Source organism: Mesoplodon bidens (assembly GCF_964165515.1).
Source record: "Mesoplodon bidens genome assembly, contig: HAP1_SCAFFOLD_120, whole genome shotgun sequence".
Classification (NCBI taxonomy): Eukaryota; Metazoa; Chordata; class Mammalia; order Artiodactyla; family Ziphiidae; genus Mesoplodon; species Mesoplodon bidens.
In genome coordinates, this window is record NW_027671363.1 from 83,694 (window position 1) to 102,506 (window position 18,813).

An 18,813-nucleotide genomic window follows, 5' to 3' on the forward strand; every position below is an offset into this window, starting at 1 on the left:
GTATGTGATCAGCTCCTGCACAATTCTTTGGTTGATGTGAGGTAACAGAGCAGTGTCACAGTGGTTAACATTATCAATCCTCAGGCTCCAGTAAAAGTTCTCCTACTTAAAACAGTTTTAAAAGTTAATAAAAATAAACATTAACTGAGTAGAGGGAAGGTATCCTCAATTTCAGAACAGTGTAAAGTCAGCAAATATCACAACTGGTGCACCCCTTGAAGAGACTGATCTTGACTGGTTGCAATTTTTAAGAAAACACATTTGGGTAAAATTAACTCTGCACTTAAAAAATTGACTCACAGGTTTTAGGTTTTCTAAATGCTCTAAAAGTACTTCTTTTTCCTTTCCAAGAAGGGACTTTCAACCTCCCCCAAAGTAAAAGGGCAGTGCCTCTTGTATTGCTTTCTCTCACTGAACACACCGAAGAAAAATTGCATCATGTTGGTGTCTATCTGAATAATGTGCTCAGGGCTCTCCCTGAGTCATTGCATGGTTCTCATTTGCACGTGGGAGCCAATGGGTCTAAGTGCAGGCCACCACAAGATGTGCCACTATGGCATGTGGATTATTTTGAGCTGAAAACAATCAGGCCCAAAAGACTCAGGAAGAGCCTTTGAACTTCCCCCTTACTGCCTAAAATAATTTAAGACAGGAGGCCTGTCCCAGGAAGAAGCTATCACTAGAGATAAATGTAGTATAATATTAGGTGTGGTAGAACAGGAGGAACATTGAAAAGCCCATTTGATCAAAATCCTCTCTGTGGGGCTTCCCTGGTGGCGCAGTGGTTGAGAGCCTGCCTACCGATGCCGGGGACACGGGTTCGTGCCCCGGTCCGGGAAGATCCTACGTGCCGCGGAGCGGCTGGGCCCATGAGCCATGGCTGCTGGGCCTGTGCGTCTGGAGCCTGTGCTCCGCAAGGGGAGAGGCCACAACAGTGAGAAACACGCGTACCGCAAAAAAAAAATTCTCTCTGTGGCTCATTGTCTTTGGATGGATCAGCAAACATTTGTTTACCAAACATTAACTCTTTTTAACTTCCTGTGAATTACCTTACTTCCCCTTGAAATTTCAGACCCATACCTCCTTCTGATGCCAAAATTTGGCCTCTGTGCACTGGTATGGAATCGAATTCGGGGGCAGAGTTTGGGTGAAGTAGAAAAGAATAGGTTTATTGTGTTGCCAGGCAAAGGGGGACACAGCAGGCTAATGCCCTCAAAACTGTGTGTCCCAACCTGGGGGGATTTGGTGAGGAGTTTTATAGCAATGGTTCAAGGTCAGGGTTGCTGATAAGGGTTATGGTGTGTTCAGGGCCTGCAATCCTTTAATCTGGCCTCAGGTGGTCTCCTGATGAGCTTCTATGCTTCTCAAGGTTATCAAACTGTGACCTTCTCTCTAGAATGAAGGATGCTTCATCAAGTAGTTAACATCTTCCATTTGTTGGGGGTTTTAGTTCTGTAGAAGAGCTCAGTTATTGGTATATGTTTCCCTTGAGGCAGAACCAGGATCTTGTCCCAAAGCTGCACTATTGTTTCTTGACAGTTCCTCCCTTGTCTCTGCAGCCCCTCCCTTCCCTGATTAGCAACTATTTGACCCTACCCTTTGGAATTCAGGGAAGGTTGTGGAGGCTGAAGCCTAGTCCCTGCAAACAAGAAATGGGGGACACAGAAAGACTTTAGTGCCCAGGAGCCCCACAGGGTCCTGCTCAGTTTCACTTCTCTTTAGTCAAGAATATATATGTCACCTTGTCTTGCTGTCTTTGGAATTCTTCATACTTACGTGAATTCCCCATGTGCACATAATAATTTAATTTTCTCTTGTTAATCTGCCTTATGTCATTTTCATTGCCAGCCAAAGAGCTAATGTTACCCAAAAACCTGGGTTTGCCTCTTGGTGGGTGTCAAGCTGAAAGGCACAACAAAAACAAAGATTGGGAGAAGAAAGGATTTGTTACTTGCAGCAAGTAAAGAGAACACCGGGGGTCTTTCCCAAAGCAGTGTCTTCCTGAACAGCAAAATTGGGGAATTTTTAAGCTAAGGGTATATGCATATTCATGAAGGGGTTTGGGTGGTCCACAGAGTCCAAGCTTTAGTGGACTGAAGTCATGAGGGTCAGAAAAGGTCAATATCATCATTCCTTATGTTCCCAGTTGATCAGGCTAATCTTTACCATTGAAAGAGAACTGGAAGTCTTTACAATTATCTTTGTTATTGTTACTTCTTTTACCTGAAAACAGTCCTTTGATTCTGCATTATTTTGTTCCCTTAAGATCATTAATTACTGAGACCCTTTCAACGGCAAGCATCCTGGCCAGGCTTACATTGCAAAATGGCTTAGGCCAAAAATGACTCCTAGATATACATATTATTAAACTTTTGTTTTATTTTCTCCTGTTAATCAGTCTCACGTCAATTTAATTCTTAGACCAGCTAAAAGTGTTACCTGAAACACTTCTTTTGTTGAGCCAAAAGACACAACCAAGCCAAAGGGCAGGAGAAGGAAGGCTTTATTACTTGCAGCAAGTAAGGAGAACACCAGGGATTTTCCCAAAACGGTGGCTCCTTGAACAGCCAAATTGGGAAAGTTTTAAACTGTCAACTGAAAAAAAAAAAGCACAAACTGAGAGTTGTGAGTTAAGTTTTATTTGGGGCAAAATGAGGACTATAGCCAAGGAAACAGCCTCTCAGATAGCTCTGAGGAACTGCTCGAAAGAGTTAGGGGGAAGGTCAGCATGTATGTGATTTTGGTGAAGGGGGACACATAGAATCAGGGACACATTTTGGCAGAAATTTGCTGCTAGTCACGAAATGGTGGCTGCTAGTCACAAGGAGCAGATGTCTCCATTAATGATTTTAGTGCTTTTCTAGATATGAGAAGATAAAAGAAACTGGGCTCATAAAATCTTCTGAAAATATCTAACTATCTGAAGGCCTGTTCTGCTGGGTTTTCCCAGAGCATAGACTGCCTCATTCCTGATCTCTGTCCTGAATTCCATTCAGGGTGTGTTGAAGGTTGTGAAACAAAATTTATATTTTATGGCAAGACAAGAGAAATTTAAACATAAATTCTTCTCTGCCCTTTGGTCTCCTCTCTCCCCACACTGTGCATTGTGCATCTGCATTATACATTGACCAAACCTCCCCCATAGGCAGGGACACTTGCTCAACCATAAAGAGCAACATTCTCCTAACATCAACAAGACAACTCCCTCCTTAAGAGATAACATTTCTTCTTGACCTTGTAAGGGGTTACATGACCAGCAGGATGGCACTTAGATCTGAATTATGTAAACGTTCAATAAAATGTCATTTGATGTACAGCCCTCTGTCTCAAAAAAAACTTATACACCTCCCTGGGTTTCTAATGGGCAGAACAGTTTTCAGAGTTTTCTGAGATGCTCTTCCCAGGTTATAATCCTCAAATTTAGCTCAAAGAAAAATTTCCAGTTCTCTTTTAGATCAAGTGATTACTTTTTTGTCAAGGTCAGAGACTACAGTGGCTAGTGACTTCATTCTTATAGAACCAGATGGTAAGGGACAATTTTATTTCACAAGATCATTAATTACTGAGACCTGTTCAAGAGCAAGCATCATGACCAGGCTGAGATCACAAATGATTTAGGCTTAAAATGGCTTCTCTTATGTCAAAAAGTTATATTTGATTCTTTTTCTTTGGGGACCCCCTACTGCATTTGCCTACAGAAGGGCAGAGGAAAAGTTCTTCCTCTCTGACAGTCTTCATGACTGCCTGGAGAAACAATGATGGACTCAGGAGTTCTTCTCAGCCTCGATGTGCACAGAAATCTTTATGCCTATGGTAAAGGGGCATGGAAAGGAGAGGGTTCTCAATGTGTAGAAGTTCAGATGCTTTCAAAGGCAGGCAATGTGCCCTGCATTATAATGCCTGTTGGGCAGGAAGAAAGTTTCCTGTACCCTTCTAGATTTTTCTGGTTAGTCTAGGAATTAAATTGACATGAGACAGATTAAGATTAAGAGGAGAAAATCAAACAAAATTTAATAATATGTATACATGGAAGAGACCCAGGAGAACTCAGTAAATCTCCCAAATGGCTGAAATCCTCACCTTAAATACCACTTTCAACTAAAGACAAACATGTTGGGTGTAGTGGTTTGGGACTTCAAAGGGGAGGAAGGCAATTCTTCCTCGGACCTCATACATGAAGTCACCATACCTCAAGGGGAAATTCAGCTTGCACTGCAACTTCAACTAAACAACAGTTCTTCGTGTAACACTGCTGGATATTGGAAGATACACAGGCCCCTCGGCCGACCGAAGGCATTCCTTCATTGAGGCAGTTCGCTAGTCGCAGAACACCCTGCTTTAAAAAGTTGATTCAGTTTAGGGCACAGTGGGTAGCTTGTGTCTCTTTTACTTGTTAGAAAACACACGTATTTAGGCTGCGTGTCAATCTAGACATGGCGTCTATAGCGAAAAGCCTGGTTTTCCCATTTTGAAAGCTCCATTCTTGCAGCCGGAAAAAACCTGAAAAACACTGTTGTTGCCGTGTTTCTAGTCCCTGCAGGCATGGCTCTGAGAAAAAAAAGAGTTTTCTCGAAAGAAAGAGGGTGCTTCCAGGTCCTGGGTGGGAGCTCTTCCTGCCCTGCTCTAGAGCTAAGGGGAATCTCAACGGGGGTCCTAGCCTCAACGTAAGGTCTTGATTTGCCATCCAGAAGGGTAGGCGTGAAGCAGGTTCCCTGAGGCCTTAGTCGCAGTTCTGCACTCGTTTAACGGCAGTAAGTGTCTAGAGACTCGTGGCCCCGTCGCGTCAGCGCCAGTTTCAGGACAAGAACTCTGAGGACCCGCCGGCTCCCCTGGGCTTGCTGGGCCACACTCAGACCCGTAGGCCCTTCAGGGTGCCCCAGGGTAGGCCGAGGGAAGGGTAACACACTGCAGTCTACCTTGGGGGAGCTAGATGTTGATGTTCCAACTACCAGGTTTTGTTTTTTTTTTTGCAAAAACCCCTAAATATCCTGAGCCCTCCCTTACCTCTTCAGAACAGTCCCTCAGAGCTATCTGAGAGGCTGTCTCCTGACTTGTCCTCAGTACGTTCTCCAAATAAAACATAATTCTCAACTTCTAGGTTGTGCATTTTTTTTCAGTCAACATTTAATTGTATGGCTCACGTAGGTACTACGCCTAGATGTAATGGGATGAGCTGTAAATTATTAAAACTAGATAAATTCTGTCAGCTCTACCACTAGCTGAGATCAGGCTTTCTTCTCTGGATACTTCTGTCATAGACCTTGGCAGATATGGGGTCTGTGTTGGTCTTAAAATTCTTCTTAGAATTGTGGGGACTCATTCATTCTTTCAACAAATTTTACTGCTTATATTCTATGTGTCAGTTACAGTGCTGGATCTTGAAATACAGAAGTCAACACACGAAAATACAAGGATAAAACACATTTTCTACCATATTAACTTTTTTCATTCATTAATTCATCCTTAAGTCATTCAACACGCATCTTCTTATTGAATACTGATGAGGGATCAAATGCTATGCTAAACACTGAGTATATAACTGCAAATGAGATGGATAGGCCCTGATTTTGATGTCACTACTATCTTTTGTTGTGCCATATAGTGAGACAGCTTCATTATTCCCTTTACCGTAAGTTTTGGGTTTTTTGCGGTACGCGGGCCTCTCACTGTTGTGGCCTCTCCTGTTGCGGAGCACAGGCTCTGGACGCTCAGGCTCAGCGGCCATGGCTCATGGACCCAGCCGCTCCGTGGTATGTGGGATCTTTCCAGACGGGGGCACGAACCCGTGTCCCCTGCATCGGCAGGCAGACTCTCAACCACTGCGCCACCAGGGAAGCCCTACCCTAAGTTTTTATCACAAATTGCTAATGAAAATAAAACTGTTAGTGTAGTTTCAACATGCATAGGTAAATGAGAACACAGAACTCCCCTTTCGCGTGCCCCATTCTCCTCCTTCTAACTCCCTATGTGAACTCACTTTGTGCCAAGACCAAGAAGATGTGCCCCAATAAGAACCAAGCTGATTTCCTCACACTGACAGGGGCTATTGCTCACTTAGAAGACTTGATGCTTAAGTTTGATAAGCAACTAGAAGACCATGGAGACAACCTATAAAAATGATTTGTCTTGGGAGAAAATACTAAAAAGGGTTAATGTGCTGTTCCACATGTCTAACCTCCTGGGATTAAACCACAGGCACCAAGGTCACCAAGGGTACTTGGCAACAATGAGCTAAAAATGAAAAAAAAAGCATCATACTGTTACTGTATTCATCTTCCCCCAAGGCACTCTCTGATAAACACCACAACCACTAAGGGAATTGAGAACAGCTTCCTTGTGGGGCAGGTTATATATGCATCATTTTCCAAGAAGTTAAATCATATCCAGCTATCAGCACACCTTACTTAAGGTGATTGTAATGTATGAGATTAAATGTTCCTACCTGATTGGAAAACTTCTTGTCCTCAATTCATTGGCTATACTGGATTATTTTTCTTGGGTCAGACCTTCAGACTTCTACCAGAAATCGTTCCTTTGGGGAAACCAGGCCTTCCCAGAAACTCAGGAAACTGAAATGGAGACAGAAAGAGAGAAGGAAATTATTTGGACATATAGACCTCAATTGTTTGGTTTTAAGTAAACGTCCCAGCATCTTCTAAATGGTATAATAACTTTAGGGAAATTCACAGTTTATAAGTTTGTGTACTCATAAACTGAACATATTATGATAAGAGTACAGGTTGCATTTTGTGTCTTCAACTCAAGCAAAGACTTCAAAAAAGTCCCAGTTATCCTTTGTTCATTAAGACACAAAGAAAAGGCAAAAAGGGCAAGTTTCTAAGTCTTTTTCTTTAAAATTTACTTCCTTTCTTCAGTCTTCATCAAGATCTTCAGGAAATTAACTTTATTAAAGTTAATTATTCATAAAATAAACATAGGAACCTGCAGAAGACTATTTCACAGAGACCTGTAATGTACAATACCCATTGCATACATGCACCATGAGCTTGTCTTTTCTAGCACTGGCATACACAAAACTCTGTGTGTGTGTGTGTGTGCACACCTGTGTGTCTTTTTTTTGTGATGGAGCCATAGGGAGAAAATAAATCTATTGGCTGCAATTCAGTGATGTAGAAAGATTTAAGGGTAAAGGAAAAGGCTACATCAAGTGAAGCAATAAAGTCATGAGGTTGTGCTTCCATAATAATAACAATAGCAGTCTTCTGTAACCAAGGGAGCAGGCTCCTCAAATTATAGTCACACCTGTTAGACCATCTGCCCATAAATTTCACACTATCATTAATGGAAAACAAATGGCACTGTCTCTCTTTCCCTTTATCCATTGGCCATTCTCATATAAACGATTTTTCTCTTCAAGGTCGTGCTCTGTCCTATCTGTTTAAAAATATTAGGATTTAGGAGGAGTGATACATAATGTGCCATGCCTTGGTACTTGTACCAGTGATGGCTCTGTAAGGAGCACTGGATTGTTAGGAGGCTATAAATTGAATTCCCCTAGAAGCAGAACCTGAGGCAATAATTTGAATGCAAACTGTTCATCTGGGAGGTGCTTCCAGAAGACTCAGAAGTGGAGTGGGAATTGAGAATGGAGGCATGGAAGGAAGCCAACAGAGGTGCATTACTGAATAAATTACTCCTGCAGGAAACTGCTGCCAGTACTTCAGGGGAGTTCTGTGAAACTCTATAGAACATGTCTCAGAGTTATCCCAAGAATTGGTGAGAAACTTGAAGTACTTATCTTCCAGTCCCCTCTGTCCTTGGTTGAAAGCTACACCCAGATACATTAACTCCTGTACATTTCTGGCCTGCCCTAAGGTGGATAATTGCAGGTGGTAACATGAGTCTATCAGCATATACTGGAATGATGAGTGCTGGGGAGATATGAGTGGAGCACTGAAACCATCTAATACAGTCGGGGCAGGAGATATTAATTATTGGCTTGCAAGTCCAAATGGGTAACCTTAAATTCCTGCGTTAATGGTTTTACTTTGAGGTATTTAAGCATGATGTATGAGTAAAAATTTCCTCTATTAAATCAAGTTGAAGATCCTAAGTCCCTACTCTTCTGGAAAACTGTGGGTATCTTTTTAACAGATTTTTGAAAAGTAACATGATTAAGATTTCAAACTGACCATCCATTCATTCATTAACTCATTCAACAAGCATTTATTGAATACCTAAAGTATGCCATGGGTTAAACTAGGCACCCGTGTTACTGTTACTAAAATCATTATCGTGCCACCTAGAAGTCAATGTATTGTGACACTCAAATAAGAAAATCCATAGTTACTGTAAAAATTATTACCGAGTGATATAGGAAGACACGGTAAGACCTTAATTCATGCTGTGGACAGTAGTATATGGGGGATATCAGTAGGGCTTCCTGTAGAAGGCAATTGAAATGGATACGTAACATGAAGGAAGGGTGAATTTTTGAGGAAAAGAGAAGATAAATTCATGTTTGCCAGAAAATGAATGGTTAAGGATCAGTCCAGAAAGGAGTTCCATTCATAATCAGTAAAAGAAATGTCACTGGGGCTTCCCTGGTGGCGCAGTGGTTGAGAGTCTGCCTGCCGATGCTGGGGACACGGGTTCGTGCCCCGGTCCGGGAAGATCCCACGTGCCACGGAGCGGCTGGGCCCGTGAGCCATGGCCGCTGAGCCTGCGCGTCCGGAGCCTGTGCTCCACAACGGGAGAGGCCACAAAAGGGAGAGGCCCGCGTACCGCAAAAAAAAAAAAAAAGAAAAAAGAAATGCTCACTGGAGTGTAAGAAAAGAAGACAATGGAGAGGGTGGTAGACGCCAGACCATGAATGGTCCACGTGTGTATACTCAGTGCTCTGGTCTAGTCTTTGGGTTCCCCTCCAGATGTATACGTGGAAACCTGACTTTCCAGAGGTGACGGTAGTAGCAGGTGGGGCCTCTGGGAAATGGTAAAGGCCTTAGTGCTCTTATGACAGAGGCCCCACAGAGCTCCCGAAGCTCGTCTGCCGTGTGAGGTTACCATGGGAAGTCTGTGACGCAGAAGAGCGCCCTCATCTGACCGTACTGGCACCCTATTCTTGAACTTGCAGCCTCCAGAACTGTGAGAAAAAAATGCCTGTCGATTATGAGCCACCCAGCCTGCAGTATAATCTTACAGCAGCCCAAAAGGACAAAGAGCGTTGGGATGTGAGATTTTACTCCAAGAAAGATGGGAATCCACTGAAGGATTTTAACTGGTAACTTAGAAGAGAGACAAGTTTCATAACACAATCAGGCATTTTTATAAGAAAACTTGGTTTCATTTTCAGAAAGATCACTCTGGAAATACTGTGACTAGATTTTTGGAGAAAGGTGACGGCAGTCCCGGATATAGAAAGATGAGTTAGTAATCCATCAATGTAAGTCAAACAAGAAAGTGGAGATAAAAAGTGTGAATCTGTGGCTGAGCGTTCTTTTCTGTTAGCACTTGAAAAATGTTATGTCAATGCTTCTGACTCCAGAGTTTTAGACAAGAAATATGCTGTCATTGGAATTGGTGTTTCTCAATAAGTAATGCATCGTTTCTTCCTGTCCACTTTCGAGATTTTTTTTGTCTCTACTTTTCAGAAGTTTAGTGATGACATGTCTTGGCAAGGATATCTTTGCGTTTTTCCTCTTTGGGTTTGTTCAGATTCTTGAATTTGTGTTTATATCTTCTAAAAACTTGGGAACTTTTTAGCCATGATTTCTTTGAATACTTTGTCAGTCCTACTTGCTCTCTTTTTTCATTCTGGAACTTTGATGACATGAATGTTAGTGCTTTTGTTACTGTTTACAGGTTCTTGAGATCCTGTTCTTTCTCCCATCTTTACCCCTCAGTCTATTTTTCTCTGTACATTTGGTACATTGTATTGATCTGTTCTAAGTTCATGATTCTATGCTTTGTAATCTCCACTCTATTCTTTTTTTTTTTTTTTTGCGGTACGCAGGCCTCTCACTGTTGTGGCCTCTCCCATTGCGGAGCACAGGCTCCGGACACGCAGGCTCAGCGGCCATGGCTCACGGGCCCAGCCGCTCCGCGGCATGTGGGATCCTCCCGGACCGGGGCACGAACCCGTGTCCCCTGCATCCGCAGGCAGACTCTCAACCACAGCGCCACCAGGGAAGCCCTCCACTCTATTCTTGAGCAAAGTTTTTTTTTTTTTTTTTTTTTTGCGGTAGGCGGGCCTCTCACTGTTGTGGCCTCTCCCCCTGCAGAGCACAGGCTCCGGACGCGCAGGCTCAGCAGCCACGGCCCACGGGCCCAGCCGCTCCGCGGCACGCGGGATCCTCCCAGACCGGGGCACGAACCCGCGTCCCCTGCATCGGCAGGCGGACTCCCAACCACTGCGCCACCAGGGAAGCCCCGAGCAAAGTTTTTTGATTGTTGTATTTTTCAGTTCTACTGTTCTCATTTGTTTTTATTGTTATAGCTTCTAGTTCTTTGTTTACATTTTCTATTTTTCCCATTTCTGTCAAGGAACACATAATTGCTAATTGAAGCATTTATGTGACAGCTTATTTAAAATCCTTGTCTGATCATTTCAATAGATGTTTTATCTCAGTGTTGGTGTATGTTTATTGTCTTTTCTCATTTATTCTGTGATTTCCTGGTTCTTGGTGTCATGAGTATTTTTCCATTGTATTCTAAACATTGTGAGTTATTATATGACTCTGTAATCCATTTAATTTTGTTATTACTTTTTAGAAGGAAGTCATCCTATTTGAGGCATAGTATGAGGACTGGGGGGTTATGTACAGATTTCCATTGGGCCCTACTGACAATACCCCAGCAAAAGTGGGCACTTACATTGTCTCACTGCAGACAGATCAAGTAGAAGTTCAGCTATCCTATTGGCCCTTCTGACACCTTCCCCCCAAAAGTGGGAACATTAATATCATTGTGTTGCCTTTTAGTAGGAGTGGAAGTTCATCTCCCCAGTAGATTTCTTGACACAGGGGAGGGGAGAAGTGAAGTGTTTGCTGTCCTTCCTCCCACTTCATTCCTTCTTGTTGATGCCGGGTGTGGGTAGAGGGTCAGCTACCTGCTGGCCCCACTGACACCAGGGTAAGAGGAAGAGAACTGACAACTAGCCCTGCTTGTGCCATCTCATTCTGTCTTATTGCCTCAGGATGGTTATGGGGATTCAGCACCCCATTGGGTCTCACTGACATCATGTGTTGGGGGTTAGTGGGGTGCCTACTCCTGCCAACCTGTAACATCCTATTCTTATTGATGTCAGGGAGAGATGGACGCTAAGTCCCACCATTGGACCCCACGACTGTGTGAGGGCAGCCCAGTGTTAACAAGCCTGTCAGGCACCACTTTTTTTTTTTTTTTTTAAATAAGTAAATTTATTTATTTATTTGGCTGTGTTGGGTCTTCCTTTCTGTGCAAGGGCTTTCTCTAGTTGCGGCGAGCGGGTGCCACTCTTCATCGTGGTGCGCGGGCCTCTCACTGTTGCGGCCTCTCTTGTTGCGGAGCGCAGGCTCAGTAGCTGTGGCTCACGGGCCCAGCTGCTCCGCGGCATGTGGGATCTTCCCAGACCAGGGCTCGAACCTGTGTCCTCTGCATTGGCAGGCAGATTCTCAACCACTGCGCCATCAGGGAAGCCCAGGCACCACCTTTTAAAGTCTGTTTGCTAATTGAAAGGGGTGGAGGCTCAGCTCACCACTGGACCACACTGAAACAACCCCGGTGGGGAATCACAGCGCTGGCTCTTCTGGAGGGCAGGAGTCGGGTGGTGTGGAAGATCAAATCCTACCTTGGCCCAACTGAAACGACAGGACATAGGGGATGGGTGCAATATTCCACTGGCACTTGGCTCGAGTAGTGTGTATATTCCACTGGCACTTGGCTCGAGTAGTGTGTATATTATTGCCCAAATGGTCTTCTGTCTTTAGCAACCCCTTTCCTCATACTTTGGCTAGGGGGAACAGGGTTTTGTTTTTTTTCTGAAGCTTTTTTGTCTGTTGTTCTGTTGGTGGTTATTGATTGGGGGTGCCTGTAATACCCTCTCCAGGATGTATGGGAAGCAACAGGAAACACAGGGGACTCATCACCATGTTATTCCTCAAGTCCCAAAGTCCCTAGTTAAGTCTGCCTTCTCATTTCCACCTTTCAGCGTCTTCCTATGTTTGTTTGTTGTTATGTTCAGGGTTTTAGTTTTAAGTGGGAGAACCTGGGAGAAATGGGCTACTTCATCTTCTTGGAAGCAGAGGTCTGGAGGCCTTTTGATGTTAAAAAGTACTGCTGACTGTAAATTAAAATTTGATGATATACACCTTGCCCTTTAAGAATTATTCTACTAGATGATGTGGCTTCCCAAAGTTGCTACAATTTGATTTTCATACTTCTAAAAGCCAAGTGTTTTGCTGGAGTTGAAATTTAAAGATAAGCAAGAGATGAGGCTAAGATGATCTATGTGGTTAACAGATTAAAGTTGGAAACATCAATATACATTCATGTTTAGCTTAATATTGCTTCATATTACCTTAATACACATGGCTATGTAGAGAGATACTTATAGATATGTGCGTATACATGGGTAATGTGCACACATATTATCTCTTTGCTCTGTCAGCTGAGAAGATCTAGAAGCAATGACATCCGAGCAACAATTAGCACACCCCACACCCAGATCCTGCTGTCTAATACTGTTCTCCACTAAAAAGACCTAGTTATCTTTGAAGAAATAGCTGATTCTAGGACTAGGGCAGTAAATATACAAGATTTATATACAAGACCATCTTATAGTGTCAGAAAGTAAGGAAGTTCCAAAAAAAAATACAGGATGGGGATACCTCAGAGTGGCACAAGAGCCAACTGAAAAGAGTTCACAAGGGTCAGGACTAGAGCAATTTGAGGAACAAAGTAACTAAAGTAGAATTAGATTATAACCCAAAGTATAAAATAAAAATCCATGAGTTCTTCTGATATAAATAAATAATTGGATACATAAATGCAGGAGAATAGATAAATCTCCAGTGCAAAGGAATTCCAAATAGTTTATGTAGTACTCCATCTTAAGCATAACTCCCTATTCCTTAGTTGTGGGCTCAGCATATTGACTTCCTTCCAAAAAAGTACAGTATGAAAAAGGGAAAACAGTAATCTTACGATGGAGAAACCTGAAAAACACTACCTCAGCCTGGTGATCAAAGTCGACCTCAGCATTCATAATGCATATTCATACTTTGTACACTTGATGTGATCGGACAAAATAACCCTTCTACTCTGTGGTCTTCCTCCCCAAAACACATAATCCCAATATTATCATGAAAAATGCATCAAACAAATTCTAGTAGTGGGCATCCTACAAAACCCTAACTACTCAAAATTGTCAAGGTCATCCAAGGAAAATCTGAGAAGCTATCAAACCCAAGAGGAGCCTAAGGAAACATGGCAACTAAATGTAATGTGATGTTTTGGATGAAATCCTGGAATAGAAAAAGGACATTAGGTAAAAACCAAGGAACTGGACTAATGTATGGACTATAGTAAATGATAGTGTATCAATATTTGTTTATTGATTGTAACAATGTAACATACTAATATAAGTGGATCATCATAGAGGGAAATGGGTATAGTGTATATGGAAACACTTTATACTATCTTCTCAATTTTTCTGTAAAATTAAAACACTTCTAAAAAATAAAGTCTATAAAAATGCTGTTTTCTTGTTTTATGATTATGTGCCTGTATTTCCTAATGAATATGTAAATTTGCTTTACCTTCCTTGATACTGATATTACAGAAAATACTAAGTAACTCTGAAAGAATTTGTAACTCCAGTTCAACAAGCAATAATTCTTGTATTAACTTTTTGGAAGAACCCACTGAATAAATCAAAGCAAATTGTCTTTAAAGGCTGAATTTCTTTTCAGTGTTTAATCTTTTATATGATTAATGCATACCACAAGCAAGATTCTGTTTCCAAGGGCAGAAAACATTGATTGTAGGCAATGTCTAAAGTACAGTGAAATATTAATGCATGATGCTATAACAACTTTAATGTATTGTATGTTTTCAAAATGATGGATTGTTATTTCAGTCAATAAAGTATTCACTTTTATACATTTCCTACCCATCTTTTCCCAAGACACCCACAAGGAAATGATACTATCATCTGACATTAGGTTCATCAATTTAAATTGGAGTTTTTGGTAGCTGTGGTTGCCAATGGTACTGGAATGTGTGATACTTTTACAAATCCTCTCCATGGCAAAATCTGATCCTCACAAGGTAAATCACAGTAGGTGCCTAAAGCCAAATGACATATTGCTTTGTAGCTAGATTACCAAGCATTTCACTTAGAGGCACAATAGAATGTAGAAAAGGCCATTTCTCTTTCTGTCTTTTTCTGCTCAAAGGTCACTCACCATCTTACTTTTTATCAGCCATTTCAGAAGTTTTCCATAAATTTAGACTATATAATGTCACTTAATGTGAATGTAGCTCAACATTCTGTTTTAGTACAGCTAATCTCACATTATTTTATTGGTGCTAAATATGTAAATCATCAGCAAATTTTTGTACTTAACTTTTTTTTTTGGATGTGGACCACTTTTTAAAATCTTTATTGAATTTGTTACAATACTGCTTCTGTTTTATGTTTTGGTTTCTTGGCTGTGAGGCATGTGGGACCATAGCTCCCCGACTAGGGATTGAACCCACACCGCCTGCATTGGAAGGTGAAGTCTTAACCACTGGACCGCCAGGGAAGTCCCTGTACTTAACTTTTAAAAATAATTAAAATAAGCTATTCAACACATTTTTCCTTTAAAAAAAAAAAAAAAGCAATTCTCCTTAGGCTGGCCCTGGGCACATATGTGACTTTGCCATTTTTTCCATGGACTATTTTCTTATCTGTTCTACTGTGTCACATTTGTTCTACCTTCTCAAAAAGAAGCATTTAGGGCTTCCCTGGTGGCGCAGTGGTTGAGAGTCCGCCTGCCGATGCAGGGGACACGGGTTCGTGCCCCGGTCCGGGAAGATCCCACATGCCGCAGAGCGGCTGGGCCCGTGAGCCATGGCCGCTGAGCCTGCATGTCCGGAGCCTGTGTTCTGCAACGAGAAAGGCCACAACAGTGAGAGGCCTGCGTACTGCAAAAAAAAAAAAAAAAAAAAAAAAAAAAGAAGCATTTAAAAATTCATCTACGTGTTCATGCATTCATACATTTATTAAATAAATCTATTGAACACCTACAGACGGCACAGAAAAAAAGGCAGAAAACTAATCTGGGTTGCACAGAAAGTAATGAACTCAGTTAAAATTTTTGGTGAAAATAGGTATTACTCAATCTACTGGAAATTACATTTCATTATGGGGACTCACAGACTCAAGGAAAACCAAGACCTAAATAATAATAAAGTAATAAAAGCACTAGCCATTTACTGAGTGCCTGCTTGTACCTGACTCTGAAACTCTAAAATCATTACGGATGTTCTGATGATATAATTGTAATCTCCATTTTACAGATGAAAATAACAAGGTTCAGAGACATTAGGCTACTTGCCTAAAGTGAAGTGGCCCAGAAACTACAGAACTGGAAATTGAACCTTAGACTTCATAATGCCAAAGTCTGTGCTTTTAATCACAATGTGTGTGTGTGTGTGTGTGTGAGAGAGAGAGAGAGAGAGAGAGAGAGAGAGAATGTGTTTAATAGAGAACCTCTGAGAAATGGCAAGAAAACTGCCAGGTATCCATAAAACAATAATTTAGGAGCTTCTTACTATACAAGTAATTGTTAATCATATGGCTGAACTAAGGATCTCTCAGTTTTGAACTAAGAAATCAAAAGCTTCCAGAAGTTGAGTCTAAATTTTACACTTACATAAGATACTTCATACAGAATGCTAAAGTATAATAACTAAAGAGCTCTGAAAATACTGGAAGCATTCATATAAGTATGATTTCATAATGTGGATAATAGAGGATTTAAGAAATTGGCAGATGCAACTGCAGACTCATTTGTTATCATTTCTGTGAAGGGCAAGATAAATGAATAAAATGAGAAAAATGAAAAAAGAATGGCTAGCAATTTTAGGTAGTTTGCTGAATCTCCATACTAGGAAAGACTAAGCAAAAAAAAAAATTCTCGAAATATTATTTTGAAAGCACCTACAAGTGTATATGGTCTTTTTATACCAAATAACTTGGAATTATGAACTGTCAAATAAGTCTAATCTTCTCTGATGATAAAATTGCTGACTTTATTTGAAACTATGGAATGAAAATTGAGGTAATAATCAGAAATTCTTAAGAAAAGGAGTAGAAAAAACAAAATTATAAGAGTTATGTTAAAAAATATTTTGAGGGCCTCCCTGGTGGCGCAGTGGTTGAGAGTCCGCCTGCCGATGCAGGGGATGCGGGTTCGTGCCCCGGTCCGGGCGGATCCCATATGCCGCGGAGCGGCTGGGCCCGTGAGCCATGGCTGCTGAGCCTGCGCGTCCGGAGCCTGTGCTCCACAACGGGAGAGGCCACAGCAGTGAGAGGCCCGCGTACCGCAAAAAAAAAAAAAAAAAAAAAAAATTTTGAAACAAACATAAAATCCCCATTACTGGTACAGAGCTTTTAAAACTTTATTTTGGTTTTAAGTTTTAATAAATATTTATATGTTTACATAATTACTGTCATAAGGAAGACACAATTGTAGGTCAACTTTCTTCATTCTTTCTTTATTAAGCATTATTCTATTTTGCTCCATCATCTTGTAATTATAATATAGTAACTGTGTAACTTTCTACTAAGTGGATATTTCCTAAACTGTTTTCCTATTGTTAACAATTAAAGGTGTTTCCAATTTTTTGTTATTACAAACGACATGACAATGAGCATCTTTATATAATAATTTTCTGGATTATAAATTATTTATTGGCATAAGCTTCCAGAATTAGAATTAATGTGTAAAAAGCTATTAACATTTTTATCTTGCTAGACATTGCCAAATTACTTGTCAAAAGATGGAACCAAATTATATTGTAAAAATCTTTGCCAACGGAAGACATTATATATAATTTTTGATTTTGCTAAATTAATAAGTTGGAAACCTATGTTCCATTTCTTTGAATTCTTTGATAACAGAGTGCTGCTGGAGACTGGGAGGGCAGCCATGTCCGTGAAGGCTCCCCAGAGTTGGAGCGGGGAAGTGGAAAAAGGTCAAAAAAAAATACTAATTGTATTTTCCCTCCATTGTTATCTCTCACTCTCTTCTGCCTCTGTGTAACTTATATCCAGGTAGCTGGAGAAAAATCATGTGGCAGGGCAAATTGGTATTCCAATAAATTAATAATCACCAGCTTCAAATGGATTTTCAAGACTGGAAATATTGCTCTGACTTACAGTAAGCTCTTTCTAATTCTCCTTAAGGACTATTTTCTTAGAAGCTTTACTTAACCTCCATCCTCTCTACTTCCTTCACTCTGAGCTGGTGAGGTGCTTCATAACTCATTAAGAACACAGAAGTCAGTAAATAGTCCACTGCCAAATCCATTAATTCATTAGCATTTGCATTGACCTTTGTATTCCCTTTTACTACAGGAGTGAAAGTTAAAAGGCCATGTGCACTACAGATAGCATTTCATTCTCTCTCATCTTCTCAAGTACTTCACAGCACTGCATTTTCTACAGCCCATCTACTCCTTATGAAGGATTCTTGCCAAAGTTCAACCTCATTCTAGACTAGTAACTCCAACTTAAAATGTTAAAAACTATACGTGTAACATGAAAGCCTCCCTCCTCCCCTAATCCCTGCATATCTTTTTTAGCCAATTCATGTCTGAACTTTTCAAAATTGTTATCTTCATATATTGTTTCCATTTCCTCATGTCCCATTTACTCTATAATTTCCATCCATCTGACTTCTCTCACCGTAATCTCTTTGCCCACTGTCCTGAAATTTTACTTATGAAGGTCACCAGCGATCCCCATGTCAGTATAGCCAATGAATAGTTTTTGTCCTATCTCTAGGCTTTTTCCTTCTTTAAAAAAGAAAAAGAATTAGAAACACAAAAACCATTTTTTTCTTCTATGCTTTTACACTCTCATCATCTTCTGTCTTGGTATATTTTATTGGCTTTCTGTGTTTAATCTGATTTCTAACATTCTATTAGTTTCCTTTATCTTCAGTGGAATAAACCAGTATATGAAGGATTATTCTCAACAGTTAGTTCTCATAATAACAGTACTAGTAGCAGCAGTCAATACTCTGTAATGCTTATCATGTGCCAGACACTATTCTAAGACACTGTTTAAATACATATATATAGACACACACACACACACATATATATATGAGGTTTTCCTCATAGGCCTATGAAATAAGCCTATTATTATACCCATGTTACAAATGAGAAAACTGAGGCAATGAGAGGCCAAGGTCACATGATCAGTACTTGGTGAAGCCCCGCCTGAGTTAATGCTGGAACTTTAGAGTAGACAATTTCATAATGTCTCACAGATTGGCCTTAAATGTGAGCAACATTTAATTAATGACTTGTGAAGTATCAGAAAATAATGGAACATTTTAAATTGATTGGGAACTACTAAGTCATGTATCAGTAACTAAGAATGACTCTTATTGAATGAAATTATTTTTCATTATTCTTTTGAAAGGAGAATATTCTTGTGTTAGTGTTTCAGTTTTTTTTTCATTCACATATTTATTCATTTATTAGACACACATTTCCTACACACCTTCTATGTGCCAGTGTCTGCTGCAAGCCTTGGAAGATTCAGTGGTGAGCAAAAAATTACAAAGTCCTTGCTCTTAAGCAGATGTCCAGTGG

The 18,813-nt window shown here is 40.7% G+C and overlaps 1 long non-coding RNA gene across 11 annotated transcripts in view; it reads right to left on the minus strand.

Annotated features, from left to right (window-relative positions):
- The window catches only part of LOC308611501, a 272,052-nt gene that overhangs the window by 45,179 nt on the left and 208,060 nt on the right, over positions 1–18,813 (minus strand). For 6 of the 11 annotated variants that reach the window (XR_014014920.1, XR_014014921.1, XR_014014922.1 and 3 more), the window contains one exon: positions 6,443–6,569. This is a non-coding gene — a long non-coding RNA (uncharacterized lncRNA). Of the gene's footprint in view, positions 1–1,776; positions 1,903–4,174; positions 4,337–6,442; positions 6,570–18,813 lie in introns of all 11 variants that reach the window. The other 5 variants (XR_014014927.1, XR_014014928.1, XR_014014924.1 and 2 more) reach the window with 4 other exon arrangements.